This window comes from Peromyscus maniculatus, chromosome X (assembly GCF_049852395.1).
Source record: "Peromyscus maniculatus bairdii isolate BWxNUB_F1_BW_parent chromosome X, HU_Pman_BW_mat_3.1, whole genome shotgun sequence".
NCBI lineage: Eukaryota > Metazoa > Chordata > Mammalia > Rodentia > Cricetidae > Peromyscus > Peromyscus maniculatus.
In genome coordinates, this window is record NC_134875.1 from 61,357,244 (window position 1) to 61,381,958 (window position 24,715).

The window sequence follows — 24,715 nt, forward strand, 5'->3', positions numbered from 1 at the left end:
GATATTTTTAAAAAGTAATATTACTTAAGTAGTAAGTAATATCTTCCTATTCAATGGAAAAAATAATTCTATAACTCAGGGATTTTTGAAGTCATATCTCATAGAAGTTCTGTACAAAAGCACTATTAAGCCCTTAAATATTGGTTGAAATTCAGAATTTCAACCCTCAGACCCAGGAGACATAAATTCAATTTAGATTAGGTAAGGTGCACACAATGGTAGCAGAAAGGATTTTTAGTGTGTACCTATACCTTTGCTATTTGCTAACACAAGCCCAAGCTGAACTTTGCCAGTTTGTTATGAGAATGCTGGCTGGAGAAGTGGCTTCAGTGTGATTTTTTACTCTTCCCCCATGAACACTAAACAACTACTCCTCTTAACTTCCTGCGAAACACATAACTACAGCTGGTCATTAACCAAACACCATGGCCCAACACACAAAAGTATTCTGTTAATTTAACCAAAATATGAACATGACTTCATCAATATTAACATTAATGTGATGTAATTTATGTCTAGACACAATCAGATTAATGAGCGAATATGGACATTTCACTTTTAAGGGAAGATCTAGATGATAGGAGATTTGTCTTAAATAGTAGTATTAATGTGCTGGTTTCCAATAACACACAATAAAGCTCCAGAAGAACTAAACTTTACATACGATGTATATATGATGCTTTAAAAATATTTTCCTGGTGATATGTGTTTGGTATTTTTCCTTCTTCCTTCCTTCCTTCCTTTCTTCTTTTTCTTTTTCTTTTAATGGGCATGTTGTTCCCATAGGTTTACAGAAGTAGTGCTACTGTGTAATTAATTAATTTGGGAAACATTACAGTATTTCTCAAAATGACCTAGAGATGCAACCTGACAACTGAATGTACTTAGCTAGCATGGTAATTAAAATCTGCACTTGCACTTCAAGACAGCATTGTGCTATACAGGATTGACAACAAGCCATTTTCTTGGCCAATAATACCTGATTGATGGTTCATTCTTAACATGTTTGGAGAAAGACATCAGTAAGATAGCCCATGCCTCTTAAAAAAAAAAACCTGCAATATCTACAGATGATCTCTATTTCAGATGACTCTAAGTAGCTAAATACAAATAAAAAAGAACACCTTTCTGGCTCATTAAGGCAATTGCTCAAGCTGTCATTAGCATTACGTCTCTGAAACTGCAGTACACGATGCAGCAGGCCTTGTCTACTGCACAAACTAATGGCACAGAGCTACCTTTTGACAGCAGGACTAAATTTACATACTTTACATATTCAGTGACTAAAGGAAAAATTTACATTAATCAATATGCTGCTACGTTTGGGGGATTTTCCCCCATTTGAAATATACCTGTACACCTTGAGGCCTAGTTACTGACAACTACGTACAAAATGAATTAATTGTGTCAATGCAAAAGAGGGGCTTTACTTCTTATTTTGTCCTACCCACTTTTGATACAGCAGTTGTAAATTATGCTTCAGAAGATAAATAGCAAGTCATGCCTGAAAAGATGAGACGCTCTGGTTTTCATCCTCAGACTTGTGAGGCTGACTACCTGTCAGATAAAGCTGAAGCTAGGATTATGTCTTGAAAAGCTGACAAACCACAGATTTTTATCACTAAATCAAACCAGCTGGGTTTAAACTCTGTGAACTTTAATTATCTCATATTTAATTAAAAGAACTAGATTAAGTTAAAAATGGAGGGTAGGGGGAGGTCCAGGCAAGGAGATTCAAGGAGATGTTAGGGCTAAGATGATTTCATTTTCACAAATCAAATTGCTCAGTCTTAATAAAGCAAGTTTAAATATAGAGGAGATTCAAGCAATCATTGGGCCATATAATACTAGAGGTTATCTAGTCCATCCCTGAATGACAACCGTCTACTTGGTTCTTTAGCCTCTCTGTAGAAAGAGGTTTTTGCATATGTTGATAAGGTTTCATATTGCTAAGGGCTATTCACCAGAGAGAATGAGAAACCGAAAATTTTTATACTTCACCAACTAGAAGATGAGGGTATTCTGTGTTCCAAAGGTCCCATCATTATTACTTTTCTTTTATTAGGTAAAACAATATAATTACCAGTGTTTTCAGTGTGTACTGTTTCTTAGAATGCCAGAGCCGGCATATGAAAAGCCTGACATATTGCCAGTGGAATCTGTGCTGGAGGTACTGGAGAATGAGGACATCAATCCCTCCAGGCCCGCCCCACCACATATTCTACTAAGCCTGCCTTCTGTGGGCCAGTGAGAAAACAACCCTTGTGTCCTGAGGGCAGAATTGATGGCATACGCATGTCATGTTCTCACCCATCCAACTGTTACTGGTGCTTGTAATCCTCCTACTCTATTTGTTCTTTATGATTTTCTTTCTCCTGCAGTGGTTTCCATGAAATTAGAAATGATATTGAGATTGTGACAATGGCAGGAGTTAAAGCTGTTCTGCAGGTCATGGGAAAAACCCAGAAGGCTGGAGGGAGAAAACTGTAGATGGAGTGACATATAGATAGGATAAAAGACAAGAGTTGTCCAGAACTAGTCAGAAGATAACTTGACGAGTTACAGAGTGATGAAGAAGGACTTAAGTTGAGAGGAAGCTGGCAGTCTGGTACTTTAAACCATTGCTTGTATTTATGTGCTTTCTGAGAAACTGCAAGTAGATGGCCTCTGGGATGATTACCTCAGATGGTCTGATAATTATTAACCTGCAAAAGAATAAGCTGGTATGCTTTGGCTCTCTTTCTGGGAACTTCTATGTGCAATCAAGGGGCACAGGTACACTTTGCTGATTTCCAAAAAGACTTTTAAAACTATTGTGGAGAACTCAATCGCCTGTTGAATTTTCTCACCTCCTATTTCCTTGTATTATTACAATAAAAGACTGGGGTTGAGTCAGATTGGGAGAAGGCGGAGAAAACACACATCTCCAGATGTGACAAGACTTGTCAGCTTTCACCAACTCCTGCATCCCAGTCTTTTCTTGTGCCTGCCAGACATCCCTGCCCTTCGAGACCCTCGAAACTGCTGAGGCTGGTCCCTGGCATTAGAAGAATAATTATACTATTTAAGTAGTAAGTACTCACTGATCATCTCTTCCAGGAGTTGACAAACATTTTTATCTTGCAGTAAATGTTTTGGGTTTTAAAGGATACAGGGTTTCTGTCATAACTGTTCAACTCTGCCATAAATAATATGTAATGGATGAGTGTGGCTATGTTCCAAAACTTTTATTTATTCTTATTAGGGTTGTTTTCTAACTATTTAGATTTTGGCAAGGATTGGTCCATCTATAGGCCAGTGTGTCATCTCCTTGTGTATTCTACATATAAATCATTATGAAGGGAAGAGAAAATAGTATAAAATAGAGACACTTTTCACAATGGTTGGGATTCAAGCCCTGCCCCCCCTAAAGGATAAAGAACTGCCAAACAATATGAAACAGCATGTACAAAATGGCTATAATGTGTGGGATAGCCCATAGGATTCAAAGAGGACATGGCTATAGTGGCTACTTTAGCCACGATAGAGGAATCAGAGCAGGATTCATGTGTAACTAATTATGCCAGCAGGAACTGACTGCACTTGTGTAAATGGAGAAGAGACAGAAAGAGCACTCCAAGTGGGGGAAATATGATGACCCATTTATGGGGAAGTAGAAGACCCTGTCTAAGCAGAATCAATTAGAGGAATTAATTCATTCACTCAGTAGATAAGTATTGATCACTTCTCTGTGCGTTAGGCATTATGCTAAACACGAAACAGATTGTGATGAGTTATATGCAATTCTTGTATTGTCATCACTCAGTCTTGTTAGAAGGACAAATAAGCAAACAATTACAATTCAGGACAAAATATGATCAGGTGTTTTCACTGAAAGCCTTATGAAAACATCTGGCATAATTTTTAAAAATTATGTCAGTTCCCAATATCCCATTCATTTCCATTTAAGGTAGAGATCTGTGATTTAAAACTTAAAAGGAATGCCACTGCTATAGACCAATCTTTTTTGTGGTCTCTCCTAGGACTGACACAATGATCATTGCTACAGAAGTGCAAAATTATAGGAATTTCCAGAGACCCTTGCAAGGTTATATTTATAATCCGAAGTTTGATAGGGATTATTGTCTTATGGGTTTGTGTCATTGAAATTGAGCATTGTGTCACTGGACCTAACAATGGCCAAACACCTGTCTGAAAGCCTTTTCAGCAATGAGGCAAATGACTATGAAAAAGCCTAGAATGTTTTTTTTTTTCATCAAAGATTTTTAAAAAAGGATTTATATCTACCTGCAAGAGATGGTTCAGGATCATTAATGCTTGGAACATAGCATGAATTTTCAACTCTATAATTTGAAAAGTCTTAAAAGAATTTCAATGAATATTTCTACCAATTAATCAGTCACTTAAAAAATACAGTGGTATTACCAGTCTTGTTTGTGGCAAGAACTAAAAAGCTGATTAAAACTGTGCTGATCATATCACCAAAGAAACTATGAGCAATCCCATAATTTTTCTCTCCCCAATTGAAAGGCAATAATGTAAGGAAATAGCATGTTGTTTGAAATCAGACAAACTAGTGTTCAGATTCCAATTCAATTATTCACTCGGTATGACCTTGGACAAGCTACTTAACTTCTTTAAGCCTCCCTTCCTTCAGCTCTAAACTAGAGAAGATAAAACCTATGCTCTGACACATTGTACTGATGCAATGAGATGCTTTACATAAGACACCTGCCTGTCTACCAAACCCAAGATGCCTTAGAGCCTAACTTCCTTCCTTTTTTCTTTAGTGGAAGCTCTAACTCAACTGTTTTTAGGGCACTGAACGTGAGCAGCAAAGACAAAGATGTCATTTGCTGTGTAAGACACAGGTAAACTCATAAAAGAAGGAACAGACTTGCATATGGATAACTTTTCTCCTAGGCTTATTGTGGGTAGGATATGAGCAGGGCTAGTTAACAACAAACTCAACTAGAATCTAAATGTGTAACTGTATTTTCACACTCATTTTAAAGTTATCTCCGTCATAGACATATAACAGGAATCTTAAAAGGTCTTATTAATAAAAACAAACCTGGAGTCAGGTATTGGGGTGAACGCTGAAAGATCAAAGAGACAGAACCAGCCACAGCTAACCTCACCATGTCAATTCCTCAGCTGATCCTGTTTCCTCAGACTGGAAGCCTCTGAGTCCTCATCCAGAATGAATCTCAGCTGAACTGCTGCTCAAAAGCCTAAAAACTTAACCAGGCTCTAGTTCCTGGTCCTCATGCCTTATATACCTTTCTGCTTCCGGCCATCATTTCCTGGGATAAAAGGCATGTGGCACCATGCCTGGCTGTTTCCAGTGTGGCTTTGAACTCAGGATCTCTGTCTTTGGAATGCTAGGATTAAAGGTGTGTGTGCCACCATTTTCTGGCTTCTATATCTAGTGGCTGTTCTGTTCTCTGACCCCAGATAAGTTTGTTAGGGTGTACAATATATTGGGGAACACAATATCACCACATAGACTACAGAATCTAAATGTGTGACTGTACTTTCACACTCATTTTAAAGGTAATTTTGTCATAGACTCCACTGTTTTGGGTTGTTTTTTGTTTTTTTGAGACCGAGTTTCTCTGTGTAGCCCTTGCTGTCCTGTAACTTACTCTGTAGACCAGGCTGGCATTGAACTCAAAGATCTGCCTGCCTCTGCCTCTCAAATGCATGTGTCACTACTGCCTTACCCTATATCTGTCTTTAGAAGGCAGAGTCCTTAGTGATGGGTAATGGTGAGAAAAATCAGAGGAAAACAAAATTTTCCTCAAAATACCTCTATTTTCTACAATAGTTAAATACTCTATGCATTTTTGTGCCCTTGGGATGTTGGAATACCAATACTGCCTCTGTTTTAGAATACATCATCCATGATTCTGTACTCAGCATTAGAATGTGAATTCTTTAGTAAAGAATATATTTGGAAGGCTTTCTGAACTAGAACAAGTATATCCCTTCTGTGAATAACAGCTATCATGGCCTGGGAATACATTCTGCTGTTCTGTTCTCTTCTTAACCTGAATATGTCACACACATTGGAGTTGAGTATGTTGCTTGGATTTTTTTTTTTTAAAAACATAGTCTTAAATCTTCATTATGCTGCATTATCTCCAAATAGTCTATCTTTGTTTGCCATTAAATGTACACTCACTAGTGCTACTGTCCAATTAATGAGTTCTGAATGGATTAGTTACAAAATCAAGGTTATATTTCTCTACATAAAATCAACAATATTTCCAAAATATCACAATAGTTGAGTAACAATAGGTAAAAACAATCACATTACTATGGACCACACCTGAAGGGATGAGCATCTACAGAAGAAAGCTTAAATAATCAGAACTATAAATACATATTTTCTCTCATACATATAAATCTTGAATGCATAACCCTCATACATGTTAAGAGAGGAAATATTTAAGTATTATACTAGTTATTTGCACTCACTTTAAGAAAACACCTATTTCTGGTTCTTTTATATTCATGAAGTTCTTTAAAGTTTGCATTTATTTGAATATAGTGAAAGTATATATTATTCATATAGTGTGTACACGTGTAATATATGTGACAAAACATGCCTATCCTCATGGCTTTTGTCTTTATATAAAAGTCACTTCAAAAATAGAGAATGTATTTTAAAAAAACATATTCAGAAAATAGGGGTCATGTATAATACATCTTTTATATGCTGATTAATGTACACCACAGAATAGACATGGAGTGTCAAATGAATGGATGCTAGAAATATGAATTTATAGAATAAATTTCTTTCCAAATTCTATGTATTCTTCCAAAGTATACATGTCATTAGTTACCATGAATTCAGTATTAAGGGGCATATAGCATATATTTCACAGAAAGAAAGGAAACTTGGTAATGTGACTAAGTCATCAAAACTCTTGGCATTCAATTATCATAAAAAGTCATGTTGTGTAACTGCTCAATCCAGTTTAAAACAGCAACCAAATCACTTATATCACGGATTAGTATTAATTTGACAGGGATAATGTACTATGGTGGAAAAGAAGAAAAAAATTGAAAACTCCTTTGAAATGTGTAAATAAGTAAACAGATACAACACTGTACCCCAGAACACGCAATGAAACTATGCTGATTATGATGGTACATGTTTACAGTCTCTGAACTGAGTGGATCAAGGCTAACCAGAAGTATATTGCAAGTTACAACTCAGCCTCAGCTACGTAGTGCGGCCAGGTCTCAATAACCAAAAAAAGAGAGAATCAAGATAAAATCACAAGTAGTATATTATAAAATTAGTTCATGGTTCAGCTGATATAATATAAATAAAATTTAAGTAAAGCAAAGCACAAATAATACATATTTTCATCTCACTGCTTATCATGCAGTTGGGCTGAATACATTATGTAGTAAAGGAATGAACTGGTTATTGCTGATGATCCAACTCCAGCTGCATTTCTGTTTATTTCTTTGGAAAGTAATAAGTTAATGAATAGGTGCTACTTTCTATGATACGGATGTCCTTCACTATTAGACTCTATTGAATTCAGCAATGAATACATATTCATGAATGTGCACTCTTCTCAAAACAGGGGTTTAGACAGTCTACTCCATTAAACATAAGTTTGTTTTTCTCCCAGGTGTCAGCCAGGGAATCAACATTCTGGTCAGTGGCCTTTTCATGATGTTTGTCCTAATAGATGCCACCTGGAAATAAAACCAACTGATGTTTAATGGAATAGATTTTAAAATCTCAACTCAGGAAGGGTATGGTTTCATGAAGATCTAATTAATTCAAAACGTTAGAAATGAATATTAACTTCTTAATAAAATTGTAAAGCTGAAAGTAATAAAATCAAGAGTTAAACAAAAGTATATGATTTCCTTTTTATTATATACTGACATTCTATGGATTTTGCTAATAATTGGCACCTGTTTACTATCATAAACTTGATATTTTCCTGGTTGAACCATTTATTTTCATTGCCCTCTCAGGGTTTCTTGTATATTTAATGAGGACAACTGTACTGTCAATTTGTTTCAGTTGCCACAGTTATGAAAAACAGATATATGTGTCCTGGTTTAGTGATCTGCCACCTGGATATACTTTCAGCATACAATCAATCACATAGATACCTAAAGAGTACTAACTAATATTTTAGTGTTAAATAAAACCTAAAAAAGATATGTACCTCTGAATCATGGTTCCTTTTACAAATAAATAATTATTATTTAAAAAACTATTTGAGGGGCTGGAGAGAAGACTCAGTGATTAGGAGCACTGGCTGCTCTTCCAGAAGATCTGGGTTTGGTTCCCAGCACCCAGATGGTGGCTCACAACCTTCTGTTGACTCCAGTCCTAGGGAATCCTATGCCCTCTTCTGGCCTCCACAGGCACTGCATGTACATGGCATACAGATATACCTGCAGACAAAATACCCATGTGCATAAAATAACATAAAATACATCTTTAAAAAAACCCTAATTCAGAGCAATCTATGTTAAATAAAAAATAATGACAAAAATTAAAGTGAAATAACACTCTTTCTTTTTTCTTGAGACAGGGTTTCTTTATGGTGTTTTGTTGGTGTCCTGGATCTTGGTCTGTAGACCAGGCTGGCCTCAAAATCACAGCGATCTACCTGAATCTGCCTCCCGAGTGCTGGGATTAAAGGTGTGAGCCACCACTGCCTGGCTGAAATAACACTTTTGTTACATATAAAATACATATGACAGCCAGGCGGTGGTGGCGCACTCCTTTAATCCCAGCACTCGGGAGGCAGAGCCAGGCGGATCTCTGTGAGTTCAAGGCCAGCCTGGGCTACCAAGTGAGTTCCAGGAAAGGCGCAAAGCTACACAGAGAAACGCTGTCTCGAAAAACAAAAAAACAAAAAAAAAATACATATGACAATATGAAAGAAATATAATGAATAATTTTTCAAAAGTTTGTTAGATCAAGAGGGAGGAGAATAGGGATAGTGAAGTCCATAAACATGATTTCTGTTTGTGTTCAGCTGAAAGCAACCAATATTTGAACAACTTCCGTTTCTGTCACTATGGGAAGATACTAGAACTAACGCCTATGACACAAGTCCCTACTTCCTTACAGACTTGAGGATTTATGTACATTGAAAATAGTCTGTCCTGTTTACCCTAGGTGACCATAATGATTATTATGAGTAGTAGTCATGTTTGTAAGTGACAATGGCCAAAGGCCTATATTCAGAATATTACAGCAGCCTATTGTTCTACTCTGTGGCAAGAACTATCTCTGGTATGGGCTGTACAATGGCAGTGAGGATACAATGTATACGAATCCTAAGTGGAAATATTTCCCTCCATTTTTCTAAAATGTATTTTCCTGACAGTTTGGTATGATTGACAGTTCTTACATACTGATCTAATGAACCTTCAGCCTGGAAGCCTTCACACCTACCCTGATAAGCAGAGAACTAAGTTTTACTATAGGCATCATTCCTAAGCCCCAGTGATCTGACTAAAGTGACACGGCCTCCAAATACCACTGTGAACATTTATTGCAGGCCAATTGTAGCAGGGATATTACCAAACTGATTCTTTTCCAGCTTTTACAATCTTTCTACAAACCAGTGCAAATCACCATGTTTTGGGTTTAGATTAAATATTTAATTGCTTATTGTCCATGGAAAATGCACAGTATGTGCTAGAATTTTGTCTCTGCCAAATTCAAATAAATAAACTCATTTATTTGAAATATTTGTGTAGCATCAACAAAAAGGAATTAGTATATAACTGACAAGTGACTTCCTTTGGAATAAAATGAATATTACAGGACTTTAATACACAGATGCTGTGGTTAACATTGTAAACTTCTCAAAATCCTTTTATGATGGAATTTTGACATCTCATATTCTCAAATTAATTAAAAACATTTATTCATTGCTCTAAGTCAGAGATGAAGGAAAGGGCATGTCCATAAGACTATACTATGTACACAGAACTTTAATTTTAGCTTTAAATTGTCTTTCACTCTGCTAAGAAACTATGGTTTGCTGAGGAGGACTAGCTTCCACATTTCCCCCCTACAAGTCTACTTTAAGATCTAATATATATATGTAAATGTGACTCATGTACTTATTTGTAAGGGACATATTTGTGGTACTAATTATAATTCTGAGTCATTCTTATACTGGTAATGTGCAGTAACATCAGCTCATTTGTCTGTCATTCTCATACTTACCTACTGCTATGGATATCGCTCTGTATAAATAAAATGCTGATTGGCCAGTAGCCAGGCAGGAAGTATAGGCGGGACAAACAGAGAAGAGAATTGTGGGAAGAGGAAGGTTGAGTCAGGAGACGCCAGCTGGCTGTCCTGGGAGCAGCATGTAACAGGCACTTAGGTAAAGCCACGGAATACGTGGCAACATCTAGATAAACAGAAATGGGCTGAGTTTAAGTGTAAGAGCTAGATAGTGGTAGGCCTGAGCTAATGGCCAAGTAGTTTTAAATAATATTAACCTGTGTGTGTTTATTTGGGTTTGAGTGGCTGAGGAAAGGCAAGGACACAGGAGCCGGGTGGACATAGGTAAACTTCAACTACAACCTACTTTCCTTCCTTCCTTTCTTTTTCTTTTTCTTTCTTCCTTTTTTCTTTTTCTTCTATCTCTCTCTCCATATCTGCTCTTTCACACCGTCCCTATAAGTAGCAGTTTTACATACCCTGTGATGTTATCTATGCTCTGGTCAACTGGACACAGGTTAGACAGCTGACTCAAGAGGAACAAATCCACAGGACACATTAGTGCAGTCAGATGCTGTCATGAAAATCTGAACTAGGTCAGACCATTATTATACAAAGAGTTGTTCTGCATTGCAGTTGTGACAGTCATGTTCAGATAGGAAATCAACTGGCAAAAAAAAAAGAGCCATGGAAGAATAGACCACAGAACGTTATCCACAGCAATGTATAGCTCTAACTTTTAAATATGGGGACCTGTGGTCAAGGCACTGTGTCTGCTGGTTCCTGTTCTTGGATATCTGAGATGTTGCCTATACTGTGCTACAATAAATCTTTCATTCAACTTCAGTTGAGTCTCTACTTATTTCTTTTTCTTGCAAATGTACAAGCCCTATGACAGTGTTATTGGTCTTCTATCCTTCCCTTTCATTTATTAATAAAAAACTTGCAAAAATAATTCTTAAACTGTTCATGGAATCATTAGATGCCTACAGACATTGAGCAGCTCACTCCATGAAAGCCATATAATCAAGGACTAGATACCACATCTAACTCAACAGGGCACTTGTCAGCATAATGTCAAAGAATGCACAGACCTTGAAGTTACTTTACTGCCTTGGATAGTTTATTGAACCTCTGCTTGCCTCTTTTTCTATATAAAGCAAAATGTAGTAATGATATATAAGGTGTCTAATAAGAATGCTGTGATAACTAAATTAGTTACTGTATAACACAAACATTAATAGCTGATTGAACTGTGGGAGGAAATTGACCTAAGGACATGGGGTCTAGAGCAAAACAAAAGGAGAAACAACAACAAAAATCAGAGCTAAATTGAATTTCTGTCACAAAAGGAAGGAATTAAGACCCAAGAGTCCATTAGAAGATAGAAGTGGCAGCAGTGTCACATGCCTTTAATCCCAGTACTTGGGAGGCAGAGGCAGGTGGATCTCTGTGAGTTCAAGACCAGCTGGGTGTACAAAGCGAGTTCCAGGACAGCCAGGGCTACACAAAGAAACCTTGTCTCAAAAAAACACAAAAGAAGGAGGAGGAGGAGGAGGAGGAGGAGGAGGAGGAGGAGGAGGAGGAGGAGGAGGAGGAGGAGGAGGAGAAGAAGAAGAAGAAGAAGAAGAAGAAGAAGAAGAAGAAGAAGAAGAAGAAGAAGAAGAAGAAGAAGAAGAAGAGGTAAGTGTTAATGAAACTGAGGTGAGTAAAATCTGTACCAATCTGTGGAGGAATACAGCGCTACCTTGAATGGAGAGCAAGGATCTCATTTCCAGAAATCTAGATCCAGATGTGATATACTTCCTGCCTTAAATTCCCTTAAGCCTCTCTGTAGCTCTTCAATAAACACTCAGTTTAAATAGCTTTTTGTCCCTTGCAATCAGAAGAGGCTTAATTAAGTAAAATGTTTATTAATATTTCTTTAACTACTCATATAAAAATGAAAAGTAATTACATATACAGGGCCAAGAAGATAAGGGACGCCCTAGATGCTTCCATTCTCAAACATACTTCTCGAACATTCTCAACACCTTTCCAGTGCTGTCAATGCAATACCCTCCTCTCTCTTTCTGGGTCAAAGTGCTTCATCACCATCTTATCACCAGGAACTAAATGGCATAGGTCTTAAGAATGAGTAATTAATCATTCTATATCCATTTAGCAATCTTTGGATTCATTTTGTTTAACATGATAGATAATAGTTTAAGCCGATATTTTTCCAATTAAAATGTGAAAATGTTCTTTACTGAGGTCCTTTACCCTTCCAAGGCTGATGAAACTCGAGAGCACATTGCATAATTACCACCTTGAAAATACTTCTGAAAGCAGTGAAACAGCAACCTGAGCACAAACCAGAAGAAAAATAAGACTGCTGCAAACTGTAAACAGCTTCAGATGATTTATAGGAAAAGAATTCTACAAAGCTTCCTTAATGGTAGGATATAAACTGTTTTTACTGCTATTTAGTTAAATGATAATTACAAAACTCATTGAACTGAATGAGAATTAGGATTGTCAGACAAATGCTTGTAAGGGGTTAATTAATTCATACGAACTACACGGCTCAGCTGAAAATGGGCTCATTATTCTAAGCTACTAACATTGTGTGATCCTTAGTACTGCCCTCCTTTCGCCATTTCATTCACCCTAATGCACCCCCACCCCAGGAGTAAATGTCAGGAGACAGAATATTTAAAAGGAAATGTGAGCTAAAAGCATTTTGCAAGGGTACATCAGGGGTACAAAGATGTCTGCTGGAACACTGAAATGGAAAGATCATTTATTAGTATACCATGGTTCAGAACATCCCAAAGGGTTCAATATTTTCATTACGCACACAAATATACCCCCTCCTCCTTTTCAAATGCCTCATTACAGCTAAGCCTGGAGCTTTTTTCTTAAAAAGCTTTCCTCTGAAATTATTAATAATATAAAGTTCCCTACAGGCTAAGGGTATTATTACAGTCAAAATACATCAATATGTATATATACATATATACTTATATACTCTCTTTCATACTATTTTAAATAACAAAGTATTTAGTGGGAACAGTAAAGAATTTATAAGCTATACACAGAGAAGCCTAGAGGAAGATGGCAATATCCCAGACTCTCAGGAAACAGCTCTTGAAGCTTATTAGGTGGGTGTAGGAGACTGTAATAGGATTATGAGTTTTGGTTTAGCCTGTCCATCATTTCAAAATCCCCATAACTAAAGGGAATATCTTCATAGGGGTCTGAGTTTAATATTGAAGCTGCTTTATTTAATTCTTCCTATTTTATAATGCTGAGTGCTAATTAGTTCCATCCACTTTCTTTAGGCTTGTCAATAAGGCAACTTGGAAGGCAAGAACCTGCTGAATTATGGATTAACCAGTTCTGTAACAGCATATTCAAGTAACCTAGTTAGCTGCTCCAAAGCAGAATGGTATTACAGGCACAGGAAAGCATAAAATATTCTTTTGTTATCTTCTGCTTAAAAGCAGGACAATTACTCCCTGCAAGTAAACTGCTTATTTTTGATATGTTAACGAACACTTTAGATACATAAAAGCTAAGATAATATTTACTTTTAAGTGTCTGAAGAGCCAATTAGATTCAGAATATCTATAATATCTGCTGCTAAAAATGACAAACTAGTCTTGTTTTTTGCTTTCTTATTTCTTAAATGTAAAGGTAGGAAAAATTGAGACATTGACACTGAGTGGCATGACTGTAAAGTCTAGCTTCACTTTAAACGAACCTTCATTCACTCCCATCCTTTTGAACCTTTCTACTACTTTCCAACCTTAGCGTTTCAATGGACCCCTTCCTTGTCCAGAAGTACTCTGGAACCAGCCCTTCAGGCTCATAAGTCCTGGAATCTGGAGTGTTAAAGATAGATTGAAGTGGTACTCTCATTCTGGAATGAATTTACAGACATCCACAGGTTAACCAACTGGTGTGCAGACAGATGAATGAGATTGGGAAGATGAACCCAAGCTTTCGACTTCTCTGACTAAAACTCTTTCACTTTGTTTGTCATATTCATTCCTTTCTACTATGGTCAGACTTGCAGCCCCAACTAGGCTACTGAGGGAACTCTTCGAAGTCCTGGGATACCCTTCCATAGACACTAACCTTCTTGGCCATGAAGCATTAAGCTGGCATCAAGATCTCACAAAATTTGATCTGTGTAACTATTGTGTAAATCATGCTTTCTGCTAGAGTATGCCTGCTGTGGATGTTGCTCTGTATGCTATGAATGTGTTGCTCTGATTGGTTAATAAATAAAGTGCTGATAAATAAAGTCTGCCAGTAACCAGACAGGAAGTATAGGCGGGACAAAGAGAGAAGAGAATTCTGAGAACAGGAAGGCTGAGTCAGGAGTCCCCAGCCAGACACAGAGGAAGCAAGATGTAAAATTATCAGTAAGCCAGAAGCCATGTGGCAACTTATAGATGAATAGAAATGGGTTAATTTAAGATATAAGAACTAGATAGTAAGAAGCCTGCCACGGCCATACAGTTTCTAAGTAATATAAGTCTCTGTGTGTTTACTTGGGTCTAAGCAGCTGCAGGAGCCGGATGGATACATGAAACCATCAGCTACATATGCCCACATTTCCCATGTATCTACAGGCTACCTTCTTCCTTCTTATTTTTTTCTAATTTTTATTAGTTCATTGATAATTTCATATGATGTGTTATGATATTTCCCCCTAATCTTGCCATATACAGCCTTTTCTCTATCTACTCAACTTTGTGTATCCCCCTTTAAACCCATCAAGTACAGATTGTGCTGCCCATATACTCTTAAATGTGTCGCTTTGCACTGGAGCTAGGTTAACCTACCAGGGGACACACCCTTAAAGAAAAGCTACTCTGTCTCCCTCCTGCTAACAATTAAGGACAATCTGGATTTCAACTGTTTTAAGAATGAGGCTGTATCACAAGTTTCACTATTTGCCTTGATATAGCAATATCACATGTTCCTCTGTTAAAGACATCTCTTCATTCCCTCTCCTAAAGATGAACACTTTTCTAATCATTTCCTTCCTTTATTAGCACCTTCAATCTGTTCCTCTTTATTCTTGCCTTTAAAACAATTATTCTGGGGTTAGAGAGATGGCTCAAAGTTAAGAATGCTTGCTTGTCTTACAGAGGACCTGAGTTGGGTTTCCTCACAACTGGTTATAACTTAAGCTCCAGGATGATCCAATACTATCTTCTGGCCTACTCTGGCACTAGGTGCCCACATGCACATACCTGCACACAAGCACACACATATACACACAAACACAAAACAAAAAACATTATAATTGTGTGTGTGTGTGTGTGTGTGTGTGTGTGTGTGTGTGTGTGTGATGAGTATAGGCATATAGGCATGTATATGTTATGGTATACATGTGAAGTCAGAGGGAAACTGTGGTGTCAGTTCTTTCCTTCCACATTTACATGACTTCCAGGGACCAAACCCAGGTTGTCTTACAGAGCAAACAGTTTTACCCATTGAGCAATTCTTTTTCAAACCAAAGTAATAAAATAATTGATAATAGTAAGAGGAGTAATGATATAATCATAACTGGCTAGTACTAAGTGTTCTAATAAACCCTTTTAGGCACATTACAGGCATGTACTCTTCTAATAGTAATTCATGAGGCCATTGTATGATTTTTATGAGTGTTCCCCAAAAGAACTATCAGACAAATAACCCAGCTGTTTTACCAACAATACAAAATAGAAAGACAGAGACAGCCAGACAGCCAGACAGGAACACACACACACACACACACACACACACACACACACACACAATGTCTGGCATGGCCTTTCAAAACCTCCAAGCTCATCTCCAGTACCATACCTCTTCCAACAAGGCCATACCTCCTCATCCTTCCCAACAACTGCAGACAAAGTATTCAGATATATGAACCTATAGGAGTTATTTTCATTCAAACCATCACATACATGTTCTCCCATAATTAAAGAGCTCTTTATGCTCTTTATAAAGGCATTAATACCTTCCTCAAGGCCCTAAATCTTAAAAAGAACACAATAAGGACTAACATTCAGCATATGAATTATAGCGTGGGGGATCACAAGCATTCAGACCACAGTAACACTAAAAACTCTTGTAGAAAGTCTCACATGATGATAGCTGAGCTTATAAGCAGATTTTCTAGCCTCAGTGAAGCCCACAAACAACTGTAGCCTGAATCAATGTCTTGACAACAACCTAAGACAGACACTGAGATATAGTCATTCAGCTAAGCTGTACCCAAATGTCACAGAAATTGTGCCCAGATATGGATCTCTGCATCTCTTTCCATCAGTTACTGGATGAAGGCTCTATGATAACAGTTAGGATAATCACCAATATGATTAACAGAGTAGGCCAGTTCAGGTACCCTCTTGACTATTGCTAGTAGTCTATGCTGAGGCCATCCTTGTGGATTCCTGGAAACTGCTAGGGATGCTGTGAATGTGTTGCTCTGATTGATTAATAATTAATTAGTCAGTAGCCAGGCAGGAAGTATAGTGTAGGCAGGATAAGGAGAGAGGAGAATTCTGGGAAGTGGAAGGCTGAGTCAGGAGATGCTGCCAGTTGCAACCATGAGAAGCAAGATGTGAGGTACCAGTAAGCCACAAGCCATGTGGCAACTTATAGATTAATAGAAATGGGTTAATTTAAGATATAAGAACTAGATAGCAAGAAGCCTGAGCCATTTGGCCAAACAGTTTAAATAATATAAGTGTCTGTGTGTTTATTTGGGTCTGAGTGCCTGCGGGTCTGAGCAGGACTGGAGAAAACCAACTACAGCAACCTCCCTAGAACCCTGTTTCTCCCAATTCCAATGATATCTCCATTTATCATGTTATCTTTTTCCTTGCTCTCCCACTCTGTCCCTGTTCCAGCTTGAACCTCCCATCTCCTTATGTTCTCATCCCCCATTCCTTGCCCTCCATTACTACCCCCACCCCATTTTGCTCATGTAGGTCTCATCTATTTCTCCTTTGCTGGATTATCTATGTGTCCCTCTTAGGGTCCTCCTTGTTTGCTCGCTTCTCTGGAGCTGTGGGTTGTGATCTGGTTATCCTTAGCTTTACATCTAGTATCCACTTATGAGTGAGTACATACCAGGTTTCTCCTTCTGAGTCTGGGTAACCTCACTCAGGATGATATTTTCCAGTTCCATCCATCTGCCTGCAAATTTCATGATATTTTTTTTATCCATTCTTTGGTTAAGGGGCATCTAGGTTGTTTCCAGATTCTGGCTATTATGAATAATGCTGCTATGAACATAGTTGAGCATGTGTCCTTGTGGTATGATTGAGCATTCCTTGGGGATATGCCCAAGAGTGGTATAGCTGAGTCTTGAGGTAGATTTTCTGAGAAACCACAACACTGATTTCCAAAGTGGCTGTACAAGTTTGCATTCCCACCAACTGTAGAGGAGTGTTCCCCTTGCTCCGCATCTTCTCCACCACAAGCTGTCTTCATTGTTTTTGATCATAGGAGAGGTAGTATTTTATATTAGGTTGCTCTCTATCTGTCTTAGTTAGGGTTTCTATTGCTGTGGAGAGATACCATGACGACATCAACTCTTATAAAGCAAAACATTTAGTTGGGGTGGCTTACAGTATCAGACTTTTAGTCCATTATTATCAGGGTGGGGAACATGATAGCTTGTAGGCAGATATGGTGCTGGAAAAGGAGCTGAGATAACGGATTCTTTATAGGTGCCTGCCCTGAGGAGATTTCTACCAGGGTCCAGAACAGAAGCTACAAGCAGCGAGGATTCTAATCTGAGGGATATTAAATGAATCTAAACGTACCAAGTTCTTTTAGTCCATTCACTTTATTCTTCTAATTCAAGTCTATCTATAGAGCTTCTTTTTGTCACCTGCTGTATATGCCCATGGTCTTTTGCTACCAGCAGCTTTCAATACTGAGAGTTCTATATCTTGAACCACAGACAACAAGAAGTTAACTGTGTACCACACTGAGAGTAGCTTGAGCAAAGGAGACCTCAAAGCCTACCCCCACAGTGACACACTTCCTCAAACATGGCCACACATACTCCAACAAAGCCATAACTCCTAACAGTGCCACTCCCTATGAGCTTATTGGGGGGCAGCTACATTCAGACTACCACACTATCTATCTATGCTTCCTGTCTGCCATGAACTAAACTTCTCTGCTCCTCCATGCTGGATTGATGCCTCTAAAACCATAAGCTAAAATAAACCTTCCCTTAGTTTGTTTCTATCAGCTATTTGCTTATTGTCAAAGCAGCTAATAGAGGGAGATACATAATTTAAAAATCCAGAACAATAATAATGACTAAATTATTTTAGTTTTCAATCCAAAATGAAATTTAAAAAGCAGTACAAAATCAGACCAATGTGAACACTTACTAGATTTTATTATTATTATTTTATTTTATTAACTAACGTTTTGGGGTATAATAGAGGATTAACAAAGTTTGGTTATGTTTGAAATTCTTATCTATTGTGTATACCTAAAGAAACATTTACATCTGGGCAGTGGTGGCACACGCCTTTAATCCCAGCACTTGGGAGGCAGAGGCAGGCAGATCTCTGTGAGTTCAAGGCCAGCCTGGTCTACAAAGTCAGTTCCAGGAAAGGCGAAAAACTACACAGAGAAACACTGTCTCGAAAACAAAAAACAAAACAAACAAACAAAAAACAAAAAAAGAAAAGAAAAAAGAAATATTTACAAATAAAACCTGTAATGTCAGATATTTCCTTCAAAATATTCAAGGTTAGGCATATAGAATGGCCAGAAATTGACCATTAGTCAAAGCTGGGTGCTTAGTTCATAAGTGTTTTTCACATTATTCTACCTTGTATATACTTAAAAATTTCAAAACAGAGTAAAGGAGAGAAAAAAGGCACAAACTGGTCATTTATTGGAACCTTGAATTAGATGAAGCAATATTTATTTATTTATTTATTTATTTATTTATTTATTTATTTATTTATTTATTTTTCGAGACAGGGTTTCTCTGTGTAGTTTTGGTGCCTGTCCTGGATCTTGCTCTGTAGACCAGGCTGGCCCTGAACTCACAGAGATCCGCCTGGCTCTGACTCCCCCGGGCTGGGATTAAAGGCGTTTGCCACCACCACTCAGCTTAGATGAAGCAATTTTAACAAGTTAAGAACAGCACAGTCCTAATAGTTACGTGAGCTTCATAATCGAGAGCTAGCACATACAAACTCATACAATGTGCACTTGATCCTTTAAAATAAACACAAAGCTATTTTTCACTCATTTGGTTTATCTATGTCTTTTTGCCTTAGCAACATATAGCTTGAAGATATTTTTCTTGTATTTTTATTTCTTTTTACTAATGTTTGACCTTTAAGTAGAAAGAAAAATAATCAAATTTGAAATGAAACAGTAAAAGGAAAATTAATATGATTCTGAAGGAGGTAGGAGAAATGAAGTTTGGAAGGCAAAGTTTCTTTCAGGAGACCCTGAGGGAAAGTGAGGCAAGCCGAATGAGCTAGACATTACTGAGATTTCCATTGAAGAGAGTAACAAAAATATTTTTTTGTTTGTTTGTTTTTTGCTTTTTTCAAGATAGGTTTTTACTATGTAGGTCTGGCTGTCCTGGAACTTACGATGTAGGCCAGGCTGGCCTTGAACTCACAGAGATCTGCCTGCTTCTGCCTTCTAATTACTGGGATTAAAGGCATGAGCCACTAAGCTCAACTAGGAAATCTTAAAAAACTACCTAGGCATGTGATTAAGTGAACAAGCAATGAGAAGGCTAATCAGTGATTAAGATGCAACTAATGTCAAAGACAAATGTTAGAAAAGAAAGCTAATATTTGAAATTTTTGCACAAAGAAATTTTTCCTATTTCTTTGATTTTGTGATAATTGTTATGTTTAAGAGAAGAGGAATGAATAGCAACTGTGCCTTCTCTGCAATATTACTAATGGTGAGATATAACTATCAACATTGTATTCTTGATTTTTTCTCATGAAATATGCTAAATACCTTGAATAATTTATTGTTCACTTTTTAGTACTTTGCAGTAGTTTCTGAACAGAGAAATACTTCTCTTATAGTGTGAAAATTGGAGAAAAGCAAGAACCAACAGATGAATGCAACATCAAAAAGTTAAAACCACACATTTGTGAGAGAAAAAGAATACATTTCAGTCAGTAGATACCTGGGCTATTTACAAAAGGGTAAAGATAAACAGTTGAATATTTGCTTCTGTGACCACCAGAGAATAAAGCTGGGGAGAGGGGGTTGTATGAGAGAATAATGCCTTGGCAAATAACTATGGACATTTAGGAAAGGAAACTTAGATATAATATCATTGCATAATTTAATAGGACAAATAGCTAGAGGATAATTTCATTTTAAAATAGAAAATTCTAAAATAAGATCATTGCTACCCAGAAACCACAGGTAACAAGTTTATATGCATAACTCTGGGCTTACCATTTCAAATAGGAAGGCTTTTTTCTTAGACATTTTATAAAGTTATTATTCAAAGTTTTATTCCATACTTTGTAAGCTTCAATAAAGAGAATCTACTGTAAGCATACTTTTGCTGAGTCATGTAATCATTGTGGATATCATATAAGATATTGTACTCTCAGTTCATGATCCATGGAAGAGACTGAGGAAAATCTGCTCTACACTTAAAGTTTTCTTCATTAAAAAAAAATAGTTTAAATTTTATGTTAACTTTTTTGTACTAACATGATCAGAACATGGTTATTGAAGAACATTAGAAAATGTTTGAAGGAGGTAAATATTACCTATAATACCATGGCATAGCCAGAAAGACTATTGATCCCATGGTAGCTTTTTCATCACTGTTATAAAATGCTTCAGAGAAACAATCTGGACAGAAGAATGGTTTCTATTAGTCTATGGTCAGGTGCTCCATTGCTGAGGCTTCATGCTGTATATGCCTTTCAGACAGTAGAGACAAATTATAAACAGTTTTTGGCAGTTCTTAAATGTAGGTACTTGATCATGCTTGGTAAGATTTTACTACTGAGATACATCTTCAGCCCTTGTTTTTATCTTTTAAATTAGAAAATGAACAGGTTCCCCTATGGTATTTTCATTCACACTTACATCCTGTTGATCCCTTTCCCCCATCTCCTCTTTTCTCTAGCTCCCTCCATCTACAATTTTTCACCCCCAGTATTCATCTTTCACTTTTATATTACACTACTATTCTTCCTACTCTCCTTCCTTAAAATCTCTTCCCCCACTTCTCATGGGCCGTTTTCTTATCTCGTAGCCTCTACTCATGTTCCTACACAAATACACATATGTTAAAAATCAGAAGCTAGAAACTCCTTATCAAAGAGTTTACCCCATTTAGTACAGTATTTTCTAGTCCCATCCATTTTCCTGAAAAGTTCATAATTTCATTTTGTCATGGATGAATAAAATTCCATTTTCTATATGTACCATATTTTCATTAATCCTTCATCAGTTGAAGGATATCTAGGCTGATTCTACTTCCTTGCTATTGTGTGAAAAGCGGCAGTGAACTTGAATATGCAAATGTTTGTGTGGCAGGATCTGTAGTTCTAGGCTTTTGAGAAACTTCCATGCTGACACTCATATTTCTCTTTTCTTTTAAAGATAGGGTGCTGTTATGTAGTTTAGCTTCCGTTAACTCACTATGTAGCCCTAAGCTGGCCTGAAAGCCATTATCCTCTTGCCTCACCTTCCCTTTGTTATATGTTTTGATAATTAATTCATGTTTTCCACTCTAGTCATAACAATATCAGCTAATGCTTCTTAGTTCTATCAATAGATGTGAAAAATCTCCTTCTACCTCCCAATGTTAGTATGGAAATAGTTCTTCCTATTTCCAAGGTGACAAAAAATTTTTATAGAGCTGTGTGTAACACAAAAATAGAGAATTGGAGATAGGCACAAGGCTCTCTCCCAATGCAATTCCACTCATTGTTAGAGATTTCATCACTTTTAATTTACTTCCTATGAAATATTTTTATTTTTCTTACTTTCAGGTATATTGTTGAATTTTGACAAGACAAACAAAATTTTTGTATATATATAGTTGCTGGAATAGGGAGATTTCAAACCACTTAAGTGATATTGTGTTAAAATATACTGTAAATCTGATGTATGCGTCTTACCTGACATATTTTTAATATATAGGTATATCAACACAGAATATTAATACACACTGTATTATGCTATGTAAAATCTTAGGAAATAGTTTTTTTTAGGTAAAAATTCTACAATTTTATATGAGTCAGCCTAATAGGTAATTTATTGTTGTTCTTTGTTTATAATCAAACCCCATATTCCTTTGTGGCAAGGTCAATCTTTAACACACGTGTGTGTGTGTGTGTGTGTGTGTGTGTGTGTGTGTGTGTGTGTGTGTGTATAAATAAAATCAGTAATTAAGAATTTATGCTCTGAGATAGCTCAGGTATATCATGCTTTGTACCTGTAAAACAGTATGTAATTCTTAATTCACTTCATTTACTTTTCTGAAATCATTTGAAGATGAAGTTGTCCTAATTTATAAGTATATGCATTATACATAGAACAATGTTTGTGACAGCATTATTTATAGTAGGAAAAACTGGAAAACTATTCTATGTCAAATTTAAGGGGCAGAAGGTGTGAATTATTATACATTTATTTATCCATTATAACAATATTCAACCATTAAAAAGCAGACATAAAATGAGATCCACTAATGTGTGAAAATGTTTACAAAGTTAAGTGAAAAGTAGGGTACATAATCATGTTTTCAGTATAGTCTGAAAAGTATAAAATATGCATAGCAATATATAGGAGACAAAAATAAACCAAAATGTTAATGGTAGTTGCTTTTGAATATTGAGAATAGAGACAGTTGTCTTTGTATATTTCATGTGTTTCTAAATTTTCTATAATGAGAATGCATCATTTTTATAATGCAAGCTATTTTAGAATAGAACACTACGTTAGTAAAATGCTTCTAGTTATTTAAGAAAGAGGGAAGGCAAGAAGATCATGCAATTAATAAAATGAAGTGTATATTTACTTAGAAATGCAGTCATCCACTTAAGCGGTCCATTGAAGGTACATATGTGACAGGTACGGAAGGAATTTTAGCTATGATTTTTCATATGAGTGACTCAGAAAACTTCCAAAGCCCATTTTCTCTGTGCTTTGTTTTAATTCTTAGAAAATGGAAGTAAACTGAATCCTTTTAATCCAACTATTCTGAAATGGGTCACTGACTAAATTTTAATTTTTAAAATATTCTTGTTCATGTAGCATCATTCTTCTTCACAGAAATACTGGCCACCATCCAAATCAAATACAAAGAGAACAAGAACTTCTAGCACTTAAGAATAAGAATCCATTCAGAGCCATTTTTCAGGATGGCCTAACACTGGACAACCTCAGTAAAAATATCAAGGCTTTTTTTTGTTTCATGCTGAATTTGCCATTTCAATACAATCCCTAGATACCTAATAGCTTCTGTTCATAGGTTTCATGAAAGCAAATGGAAAGCTTAAATATTATGTTTCTGTTCTCAACAGAGTTTGATGGCTATGAGCTCTTTAATCACAAGGCTTAAATTGCATTTGTCTGTAATGATGGACACTTAAAATACAGCTGCATGAACATATTTATGGAGAAACTATTAAAAGGATGAACATCTTGTGCTTCTTAGATGCATCCTCAATTATATCGAGTTCTGCATTGAAGAAAGATTGTTTCTGTAGTACACTTCTAGCAAAAACTTATGAAGCTACAATCTATCAAATCAAAATTGTGGTGCTGTATTTAAAAGTTTTCCCCTAGATTGAAAAATAATGAGAGGAAAAAGTAACTATCTCCTGGACTTACTTTTACTTCATCTAAAATAATTTATTAGCAGAAGTTTTAGTGCAATAGTATAGCTTATCCAGACAAATAGAACATGGTTTCTTTTAACAACAGTCATACACACAAAAATTATGGTAGACAATAAAACCCAGGTATAGGCAATGTTTCTATAAGTTTGCTTACTTGTAATAGAAAAAAAAACTTTAGGTTTCATTATAATTATTTAAAATTTGGACTATAGGCAGAAGGATTCTTTAAATCAAGATTTGATCTATCTAGAAAATATCAGACCTACTCTATATTGAAAGAGTGTGATAGGCTATGTAATTGGAATCTCAATATATTGCACTTCTGGCTTACCTTTTATGGATGGTCATCATCTCAATCAAGTACAGATACAAATAAAGTCAACAGGATTTTACCTACATTCATAATAACTTCAAAACAATCACAACAAAACTTATATGGCATCGAATCTCAACTACTGCTGTAATAAAATAGCATGACCAAGACAATTTAAAAGAAAGTGTTTAATTTGGCTTATGGTTTCAGAGGGCCAGAGTCTATGATGACAAAGCAATGGAACAGCTGAGGGCTCACATCTTGATCCCCAAACACAATTGGGAC

At 36.5% G+C, this 24,715-nt stretch overlaps 1 protein-coding gene and 1 long non-coding RNA gene across 5 annotated transcripts in view; one reads left to right on the forward strand and one right to left on the reverse strand.

Annotated features, from left to right (window-relative positions):
- Positions 1–24,715, reverse strand: part of Diaph2 (diaphanous related formin 2) — a 748,266-nt gene that overhangs the window by 105,876 nt on the left and 617,675 nt on the right. The window lies entirely within an intron of this gene.
- Positions 2,669–24,715, forward strand: part of LOC143270875 (uncharacterized) — a 198,678-nt gene continuing 176,631 nt past the window's right edge. Inside the window, exon 1 of the long non-coding RNA XR_013048093.1 lies at positions 2,669–3,071. This is a non-coding gene — a long non-coding RNA (uncharacterized LOC143270875). The remainder of the gene's footprint in view (positions 3,072–24,715) is intronic.